This window comes from Pezoporus occidentalis, unplaced genomic scaffold, assembly GCF_034315485.1.
Source record: "Pezoporus occidentalis ecotype Australia unplaced genomic scaffold, CSIRO_AGI_Poc_V1 ctg2164, whole genome shotgun sequence".
NCBI classification, from domain to species: Eukaryota; Metazoa; Chordata; class Aves; order Psittaciformes; family Psittacidae; genus Pezoporus; species Pezoporus occidentalis.
In genome coordinates this window covers 1-9,378 of record NW_026914034.1, presented here as the reverse complement: position 1 = coordinate 9,378, position 9,378 = coordinate 1, and the positions used below count along the sequence as shown (strand labels likewise).

The 9,378-nt window shown below is 44.1% G+C and overlaps 2 long non-coding RNA genes across 3 annotated transcripts; one reads left to right on the top strand and one right to left on the bottom strand.

Annotated features, from left to right (window-relative positions):
- Positions 1-2,759: 2,759 nt before the first annotated feature.
- On the bottom strand, positions 2,760-3,903 carry LOC134164342 (uncharacterized). Its single transcript, XR_009965114.1, has 2 exons — positions 3,482-3,903; positions 2,760-3,051 (listed from the first exon to the last, which is right to left on the bottom strand). It is a non-coding gene; the product is annotated as an uncharacterized LOC134164342 (long non-coding RNA).
- Positions 3,904-5,411: 1,508 nt separating this feature from the next.
- On the top strand, positions 5,412-7,059 carry LOC134164340 (uncharacterized). 2 transcript variants are annotated; one of them, XR_009965113.1, is made up of 3 exons: positions 5,412-5,873; positions 6,225-6,337; positions 6,768-7,059. It is a non-coding gene; the product is annotated as an uncharacterized LOC134164340 (long non-coding RNA). The 2 variants fall into 2 exon arrangements; XR_009965112.1 differs by lacking the exon at positions 5,412-5,873 and having other exon boundaries at positions 6,037-6,337.
- The last annotated feature ends 2,319 nt before the right edge of the window (positions 7,060-9,378 follow it).

Genomic DNA, 9,378 nt, shown 5'->3' with positions numbered 1-9,378 from the left:
AACACACGTGGAGCCCACCCAAGCTAACTAAGCGACCATTAACATCAGGTTCACAGAGCATACAGCCAAGAAAGGGCATAGTCACTCTTTGCTGAGGTTCCTTTTTCACCCCTTGAAGCCAACCTTATGTAGTATAAAAGACCTTGTATGATCCTCTACCTTGGCATGGGTTTTAGTCCAGTTCTTTCTAATGACACTGAATTCACTATCCAGTTGGTACATCACACGCAAATGCCCAGTGAGGAAGAGTGCACCGGTGCAGCAAGTGCCAAGTGACCAAATAGCCCTTTTAAGGCTGGTTTGGCTAAGGTGAAAGCAGAGACTTATCCGGTCTTGTAGACCAGAAGACTGTTCCTCCAGAGAGGTACACAGATAATTAATTAATTGCAATGCTTTAACTGCACAGGAGCATAAGACAGGAAACAGGTACCTGGCTGAAGGCAGAACCTCAGCATTTCCCAATCCCATTACAAAAATCCTAAACCCTGACTCCTGAGAACCATAACATCAACAGAGAGGGCAGAAAACTACAAGCAAGTGCACACAGAGAAACTCAGAGCTAACTCCATGTGCTCTAACAGAGCTCTACTTCCGAGGCCCTCAAGGCCTTAGCTTATTTGCAGTTAAATCCACCAAGGGCGTGTTAAGTCCATTTCTCCTTTCTTATATTCCCATGAAAGCAAACCCAAACCAAACTCAAACCACAACTAAGAGTTGGCACTGGATAAACCAGGAACCACTGTGAATAAAGCCTATCCGGATTTCAGAAAACACAAAATGAAGAGGCCTCCCAACTCTCACATCCTGCTCTGCTTTCCTTTGTAAGCAGAGCTGAAAAGAAGAGCCTTGGACCACACCACATCACAATGTCTGGTCGTGGAATTCCCCTTTTCCCTCTGCAGACTTATGCATTTCCAGAAAAAAAGGTCTTTCCTAAATTAAAAGCCCCAGCCAAAACAACACCACTCCTCTACCACTAGTATATGTCTCTCTGGAGACAATCCAATGACAGAGCAAAGCTGGCAGCTGTAGCTCTTAGGCTCCTATTAACAGTGCCCCACACTTGGCACACACCTCCTTGCACCCAGGATACATGGGGCCGCTAAGAGCGTCTGTACTCTTAAGGCAGGGAGCTGGGAGATAAGAAATGTCTTACTGCAAACGAGAAAGCTCTTATAAGCACAATGCAATGGCGATCAGGATCCGATTCCTTAGGAAGATCAGCATCAGTATGATTATGACAAACTTGCTCTAAGGTTAGAGAGCTGAGAGCACCATGTCCCGAAACATTTCCTCTCTTAGTTGTGAGCAGTGTTTGATTCATAACCCAGATCTTGTTTAAAGAGTTGGCTTCTCTCTGATTTCTATTTGTGTCACTTCAAATCCTACTGCTGCAATAGGAAGCAAAAGAATTCTCTGGACTCCACCTCGAGAAGGCAGAGTCTTAAATGCCTGAAGCACACCTCCTCTCACCCTGAGACACATCCCTTAATTCTGGGTGCCTCAGAGGGTTAGACAACAATTAAACCAGCCCAGCGGTGCTGGATGGTTACACACAGCAGGCCCTGTCTCCTCCAGCTGAAACCAAGAGTTCTGTGGAGGGAGAGGAAGACAAAGGGAAGGTATCCCTCAGCCGTGGCGTCTGGAGGTTTGCACAGGGACAGGGGAATTGGCTTCAGGTCCCACAGCTTTGACACAGCCTCAGAATCCAGACCCAGATAGTCAGAGATGATGTTCAGTTGCGATCCCCAGTACTGAGAGCAGTACCCCTAGCCATCAGAACTGCACGTGGCAAGTGACCCCTGGGGTGCTCAGAGCCACAGACTTTCTTCAGAACAAAGGTTTTGTTACACACATTTCAGCACCTATTTTTGATATGGTTCTCCATGAAGGAATACATAGGCAGGTTGCTTTGCAGTTGGTCTCAGCCCAGTTCAGATCTCTTAAGTTAACGTAGCTTGTCCCCATTAGTAGTACCTCAATTCACTCATCTGAAAGTGACACTGACCTCTGGATAAACTGTACATTGGCTGCTAAGAATCAGGCAGGGGAGTTACACGGAAAGATGGAATAAAATCCTAATATTCTCTAGGGCCAGCATGCTAAAAAGCTCTGCCTCAACAATATGCAAAGATGCTCCTGAGCTCAATGATCCAACACAGTTACTTGAAGACACAAAGCAGAGAAAGCAGACTAAAGGAGTAAACTACTGCTCTATTCATTTAGCTACCAATAGGGAGAAGCAGTGCTTTAGGCTATGTGCCATTCATCATCAGTTAGTGCCTGTGGGCCTGCTAATAGAGTAGTAACAGCAGCACAAATAGTATTTGACAGGTATTTGTTCTCTCTTGTGCCCCTCCTTGTCTTGTTCCAGTAGGATTGTTTTAAATACACTGCCCTTGTAAGAGAAAGCAGTGAAGCACTTCTGAAAACCAGAAGTGATGACATTTGTGATGGCTCATTACACAGCCTCAGGACAGCCTCCAAGAAAATGCAGTCACCTGAATGTAAACAGGTCTACAAAAGATGCACACAGTTATTCGTCTCATTTCTGGGGCCCTCCAGGAGGGGGCATAAACAGACTGAGAGACAAAAATGCCCCTCCTTATCTTCATCGGGACTTAGTTCTTGCCTTCTGCTTCCCCATTGTGAAGACTGAACACACGGGAAGCAGAATGCTAGTAACACAAGCCTTTTTCACCCTCATCACTAGTGCGACTGCATTCTGGCCCCTTACACATACGCTAGTCGCTTTGCAGAAAAGGTAGATTTTTGTACTATACAAAGAAAGTGAATTCTGATTACTTCTATGAGCAACATATGTAGAGGAGGAGATTTAACAAGGCAGAAACTGTAGCAAGACAGCGACTGAATCTTCTGAACATCCCTTAACGGATACCAAGTTTAAAGGGCACTTACTAAATGCTAACCATGTTTGCCTCAGCTGCAGGTGCACTCTGAAGTCTGTCTGGAATCCAGCACCAGAAACAGTGAGCTCAGATCCAGGTATTCCTTTAAGATGGTCGTACTCCCAGCGACAATGCCAGATGCCTGTTAAAAATCAATCAATATCAAACGAGCGTTTTTGAAGAGTGCAAAGACAAGGTTGGGGTTATTTAAATCTTTGACAAGTGAAGCGTTTTGTCCTCAGCATGTCAGGGAAGCAAAACTAAACACGCGTTACTGCGAGACTAGCCAGCTATAACATCACATCTACAGATAAGAAAGATCAGTACAAGTGAAAGCGGACTAAGTACACTGGGGGTAAATAGTTCGGGTTACTACATCCGGGGCTAAGTATCAGCACAGCTGGATTCTTACTAAATTTTGCTGCCATTTAGGCCCTTCTCATTTAATTGAGCCTAAACCTAGGCACTAGTTCTCCCAACTACAGCATTTAACTGATGTAATCACTTACTTTCCTTGCCCAAAATCAAGCAATAAGGAAAAACAGCCTCAGAGCCTGGAGGATTACACCTACCATAACCTATAATTCCAGTCACGCCAAAGATGAAAATCCAGAAGAGAATCCCAGCTGTGAACCTCAATAACACAAGGAAGAGCAGACTCACAATCATTGCAACGAACAGCCCACTAGAAAGACAAGAAACAGAAACCCAGGCAGAACAAGTGTGAGCATCTTTCTTGCACGCCTCTTACTCCAAATGAGGGTCCCTTCATCTCGTGTAGGAGAACGGTTTGCAAAAGTGTATTTCAAAATCTTCCTTATGAAATATTTCCTCATGGCTCTCTGCTGTTAGAAACAGACAGATTATATATGATGATCTGGACACAGCCAGAACTGTCTGCGTACACCGAGTTCTCAGGGCGTCTGAATGGGACCAGCACACGTCTGGTTTGGTCATTTACACTGGCTGACCAACTCACTGCCTTTTCCAGGCCATGGCCTACTCTACAGCACACAAACTTAAATGGGAGACATACCTGTGTGTGGGGAGGTTACTGGTTTATGTCCTCCATTTAAAATCTCTGCTTGCACAGAAACAGTATTACGAAAGTAAACTCCAATAACAACAACACAGTTCAGTTTTCTGCTTCTCTTTCATTTCTATGTCTTTGCAAACTGGGAAGTCCTAGCCCCATCAGTCAATTCTCTCAACACTGTGCCCTTGTGGTTAAGAAGGCCAAAAATTTTGGCACTTTTCTGAGGTTATCAGACCAAGGTAAGATACCTCTAAGGTTTGCCCCTTGTCTGGAAAATTTGTCATGTTTGCTTCCAAACTCAGCCAAGAAGGAATGACTCCAGAGATAACAGAACAGGGCAACCAAGATGATTTTGGAGCAAAACCTTTATGATCATGCCTTCTTATGACACTAGAGTAAGTAGGTTTGTTACAAGACTTTTACTTTGCCATAATGGCCTTTGGATAGCAAGCATATGCAACAGTATGGTCTGGAGGCTTTTGAATGTCACTGGCAGGAAGGTCTGCTGTCTTTGAAAATCTTCAGTGGAAAACAAGCAGTTGAACATTCCTTTTCTAGAAAACTTCACAAGAAACTTCTTCTCAGTGTCAATAACGTTTTCATTGTAACACACAAATCCAGTGCAGCTGGCAAAGCAAGGAGACTTAAAGAACCTCCTGAACAGAGTTACTTTATCTTGCAATTATTAGGTCAATAATGAGCAATTAGTAAAAATGCAGCATGTTCAAAAGAAGTAGCTATTTTGGCAGTTGCCTGTGAGAATATATGCCTAAATGGCTGTTTAGATACTGTTATTGAAATCAACTTCTGTGATTTGGAGATGCTTCAACAGCAATGGGCTTGAAGAATTTTTTCAGACTGCAGATGGGTCCTGCAACAGAAGAAGCAACACTTTCCCCCATTTCAAAGGAAGTGAAGGCCTGATGGTGAAAGGAGGTGGGATTAAAAATCTAATATGGAATTGCTCTGTTCTTTTTATCCTACTCCCAAAGAACTGCTGCTTTCAAGGCTCAGTTTAAGGGAAGCACTCTATTAATGACAGTTGTTACCATGTATTCATTCAGTTTTGGTGTTACTAGAGCAAATCTGAAGCTAACCGTAGATAAAGGTATCTTACTGCCTTGAAGAAGAGAGTCAGGAACTCCAAAATGACAGTGCTTTTTTTGAGGAATACATTCTGAATTTCAAACAAGCCATTCAGAAAGGGAACACGCATCATGCTGGGAAGCCTCTAAGGGGCTAGGACTTAAGACCAGTTTACAAAGGCTTAACTAAATAAACTGATGTTCTTTTTCTTGTCCCTCTGCCCGTCTGGCTTAGTTTGCCCAAGACATCCGGTTTTGATTGTTTGTGGTCAGGCTGACCCGTTTGTTATCTTTAGTCACTGGCTAAATAAACTGGGAACGTTCAGAAGAGAAGTTCCTGACCACAGGGAAGAAAAGGGTTTCATTTCTTTTTGTTCTAACACAAAATTCTGATGTAACACCTCAGAGTTGTAGAGAAATGAAATGTTCTGTGAAGCGTCTGAGCTGGATCTTTGTTGGATGGAACCATTGTTCCCACTGCTTTATTTGCATTGCTTTAGAAGAAACCCGCTGAGTAAAGGCCTTTTGCAGTCATTCTTTCCTTTCTGACTTGCTTTCTGGGAGTGAAATGAAAGCAAATGTTTCCTTAGCACAGACTTGATAAAGACACTGGAGATGTCCATCCTAGGGGTCCCACTGATGGCTCTGAACAGGTTCTTTTTATGCATCACTATGCCCTGATCATTTTCTTCTCCGATGGGTAGAAAGGATCACTGGTTTTCCTCCTAAAATGAATTCTTTTTTTTCTAGGAAAGCTCCTCAAATGTTACTTTCGTAATACTGTTTCTGTGCAAGCAGGGATTTTAAATGGAGGACATAAACCAGTAACCTCCCCACACACAGGTATTTCTCCCATTTAAGTTTGTGTGCTGTAGAGTAGGCCATGGCCTGGAAAAGGCAGTGAGTTGGTCAGCCAGTGTAAATGACCAAACCGGACGTGTGCTGGTCCCATTCAGACGCCCTGAGAACTCGGCGTACGCAGACAATTCTGGCTGTGTCCAGATCATCATATATAATCTGTCTGTTTCTAACAGCAGAGAGCCATGAGGAAATATTTCATAAGGAAGATTTTGAAATACATTTTTGCAAACCGTTCTCCTACACGAGATGAAGGGACCCTCATTTGGAGTAAGAGGCGTGCAAGAAAGATGCTCGCACTTGTTCTGCCTGGGTTTCTGTTTCTTGTCTTTCTAGTGGGCTGTTCGTTGCAATGATTGTGAGTCTGCTCTTCCTTGTGTTATTGAGGTTCACAGCTGGGATTCTCTTCTGGATTTTCATCTTTGGCGTGACTGGAATTATAGGTTATGGTAGGTGTAATCCTCCAGGCTCTGAGGCTGTTTTTCCTTATTGCTTGATTTTGGGCAAGGAAAGTAAGTGATTACATCAGTTAAATGCTGTAGTTGGGAGAACTAGTGCCTAGGTTTAGACTCCATTAAATGAGAAGGGCCTAAATGGCAGCAAAATTTAGTAAGAATCCAGCTGTGCTGATACTTAGCCCCAGATGTAGTAACCCGAACTATTTACCCCCAGTGTACTTAGTCCGCTTTCACTTGTACTGATCTTTCTTATCTGTAGATGTGATGTTATAGCTGGCTAGTCTCGCAGTAACGCGTGTTTAGTTTTGCTTCCCTGACATGCTGAGGACAAAACGCTTCACTTGTCAAAGATTTAAATAACCCCAACCTTGTCTTTGCACTCTTCAAAAACGCTCGTTTGATATTGATTGATTTTTAACAGGCATCTGGCATTGTCGCTGGGAGTACGACCATCTTAAAGGAATACCTGGATCTGAGCTCACTGTTTCTGGTACTGGATTCCAGACAGACTTGAGAGTGCACCTGCAGCTGAGGCAAACATGGTTAGCATTTAGTAAGTGCCCTTTAAACTTGGTATCCGTTAAGGGATGTTCAGAAGATTCAGTCGCTGTCTTGCTACAGTTTCTGCCTTGTTAAATCTCCTCCTCTACATATGTTGCTCATAGAAGTAATCAGAATTCACTTTCTTTGTATAGTACAAAAATCTACCTTTTCTGCAAAGCGACTAGCGTATGTGTAAGGGGCCAGAATGCAGTCGCACTAGTGATGAGAGTGAAAAAGGCTTGTGTTCCTAGCATTCTACTTCCCGTGTGTTCAGTCTTCACAATGGGGAAGCAGAAGGCAAGAACTAAGTCCCGATGAAGATAAGGAGGGGCATTTTTGTCTCTCAGTCTGTTTATGCCCCCTCCTGGAGGGCCCCAGAAATGAGACGAATAACTGTGTGCATCTTTTGTAGACCTGTTTACATTCAGGTGACTGCATTTTCTTGGAGGCTGTCCTGAGGCTGTGTAATGAACCATCACAAATGTCATCACTTCTGGTTTTCAGAAGTGCTTCACTGCTTTCTCTTACAAGGGCAGTGTATTTAAAACAATCCTACTGGAACAAGACAAGGAGGGGCACAAGAGAGAACAAATACCTGTCAAATACTATTTGTGCTGCTGTTACTACTCTATTAGCAGGCCCGCAGGCACTAACTGATGATGAATGGCACATAGCCTAAAGCACTGCTTCTCCCTATTGGTAGCTAAATGAATAGAGCAGTAGTTTACTCCTTTAGTCTGCTTTCTCTGCTTTGTGTCTTCAAGTAACTGTGTTGGATCATTGAGCTCAGGAGCATCTTTGCATATTGTTGAGGCAGAGCTTTTTAGCATGCTGGCCCTAGAGAATATTAGGATTTTCTTACATCTTTCCGTGTAACTCCCCTGCCTGATTCTTAGCAGCCACTGTACAGTTTATCCAGAGGTCAGTGTCACTTTCAGATGAGTGAATTGAGGTACTACTAATGGGGACAAGCTACGTTAACTTAAGAGATCTGAACTGGGCTGAGACCAACTGCAAAGCAACCTGCCTATGTATTCCTTCATGGAGAACCATATCAAAAATAGGTGCTGAAATGTGTGTAACAAAACCTTTGTTCTGAAGAAAGTCTGTGGCTCTGAGCACCCCAGGGGTCACTTGCCACGTGCAGTTCTGATGGCTAGGGGTACTGCTCTCAGTACTGGGGATCGCAACTGAACATCATCTCTGACTATCTGGGTCTGGATTCTGAGGCTGTGTCAAAGCTGTGGGACCTGAAGCCAATTCCCCTGTCCCTGTGCAAACCTCCAGACGCCACGGCTGAGGGATACCTTCCCTTTGTCTTCCTCTCCCTCCACAGAACTCTTGGTTTCAGCTGGAGGAGACAGGGCCTGCTGTGTGTAACCATCCAGCACCGCTGGGCTGGTTTAATTGTTGTCTAACCCTCTGAGGCACCCAGAATTAAGGGATGTGTCTCAGGGTGAGAGGAGGTGTGCTTCAGGCATTTAAGACTCTGCCTTCTCGAGGTGGAGTCCAGAGAATTCTTTTGCTTCCTATTGCAGCAGTAGGATTTGAAGTGACACAAATAGAAATCAGAGAGAAGCCAACTCTTTAAACAAGATCTGGGTTATGAATCAAACACTGCTCACAACTAAGAGAGGAAATGTTTCGGGACATGGTGCTCTCAGCTCTCTAACCTTAGAGCAATCTTGGTGGTAAAGTAGTGATTTGTGTTATACTTGTTATGAAAAGCAGAATTTGTTAGGGGTGAACTGGCAGGGTCGTGCTTCCTAAGGAATCGGATCCTGATCGCCATTGCATTGTGCTTATAAGAGCTTTCTCGTTTGCAGTAAGACATTTCTTATCTCCCAGCTCCCTGCCTTAAGAGTACAGACGCTGTTAGCGGCCCCATGTATCCTGGGTGCAAGGAGGTGTGTGCCAAGTGTGGGGCACTGTTAATAGGAGCCTAAGAGCTACAGCTGCCAGCTTTGCTCTGTCATTGGATTGTCTCCAGAGAGACATATACTAGTGGTAGAGGAGTGGTGTTGTTTTGGCTGGGGCTTTTAATTTAGGAAAGACCTTTTTTTCTGGAAATGCATAAGTCTGCAGAGGGAAAAGGAGAATTCCACGACCAGACATTGTGATGTGGTGTGGTCCAAGGCTCTTCTTTTCAGCTCTGCTTACAAAGGAAAGCAGAGCAGGATGTGAGAGTTGGGAGGCCTCTTCATTTTGTGTTTTCTGAAATCCGGATAGGCTTTATTCACAGTGGTTCCTGGTTTATCCAGTGCCAACTCTTAGTTGTGGTTTGAGTTTGGTTTGGGTTTGCTTTCATGGGAATATAAGAAAGGAGAAATGGACTTAACACGCCCTTGGTGGATTTAACTGCAAATAAGCTAAGGCCTTGAGGGCCTCGGAAGTAGAGCTCTGTTAGAGCACATGGAGTTAGCTCTGAGTTTCTCTGTGTGCACTTGCTTGTAGTTTTCTGCCCTCTCTGTTGATGTTATGGTTCTCAG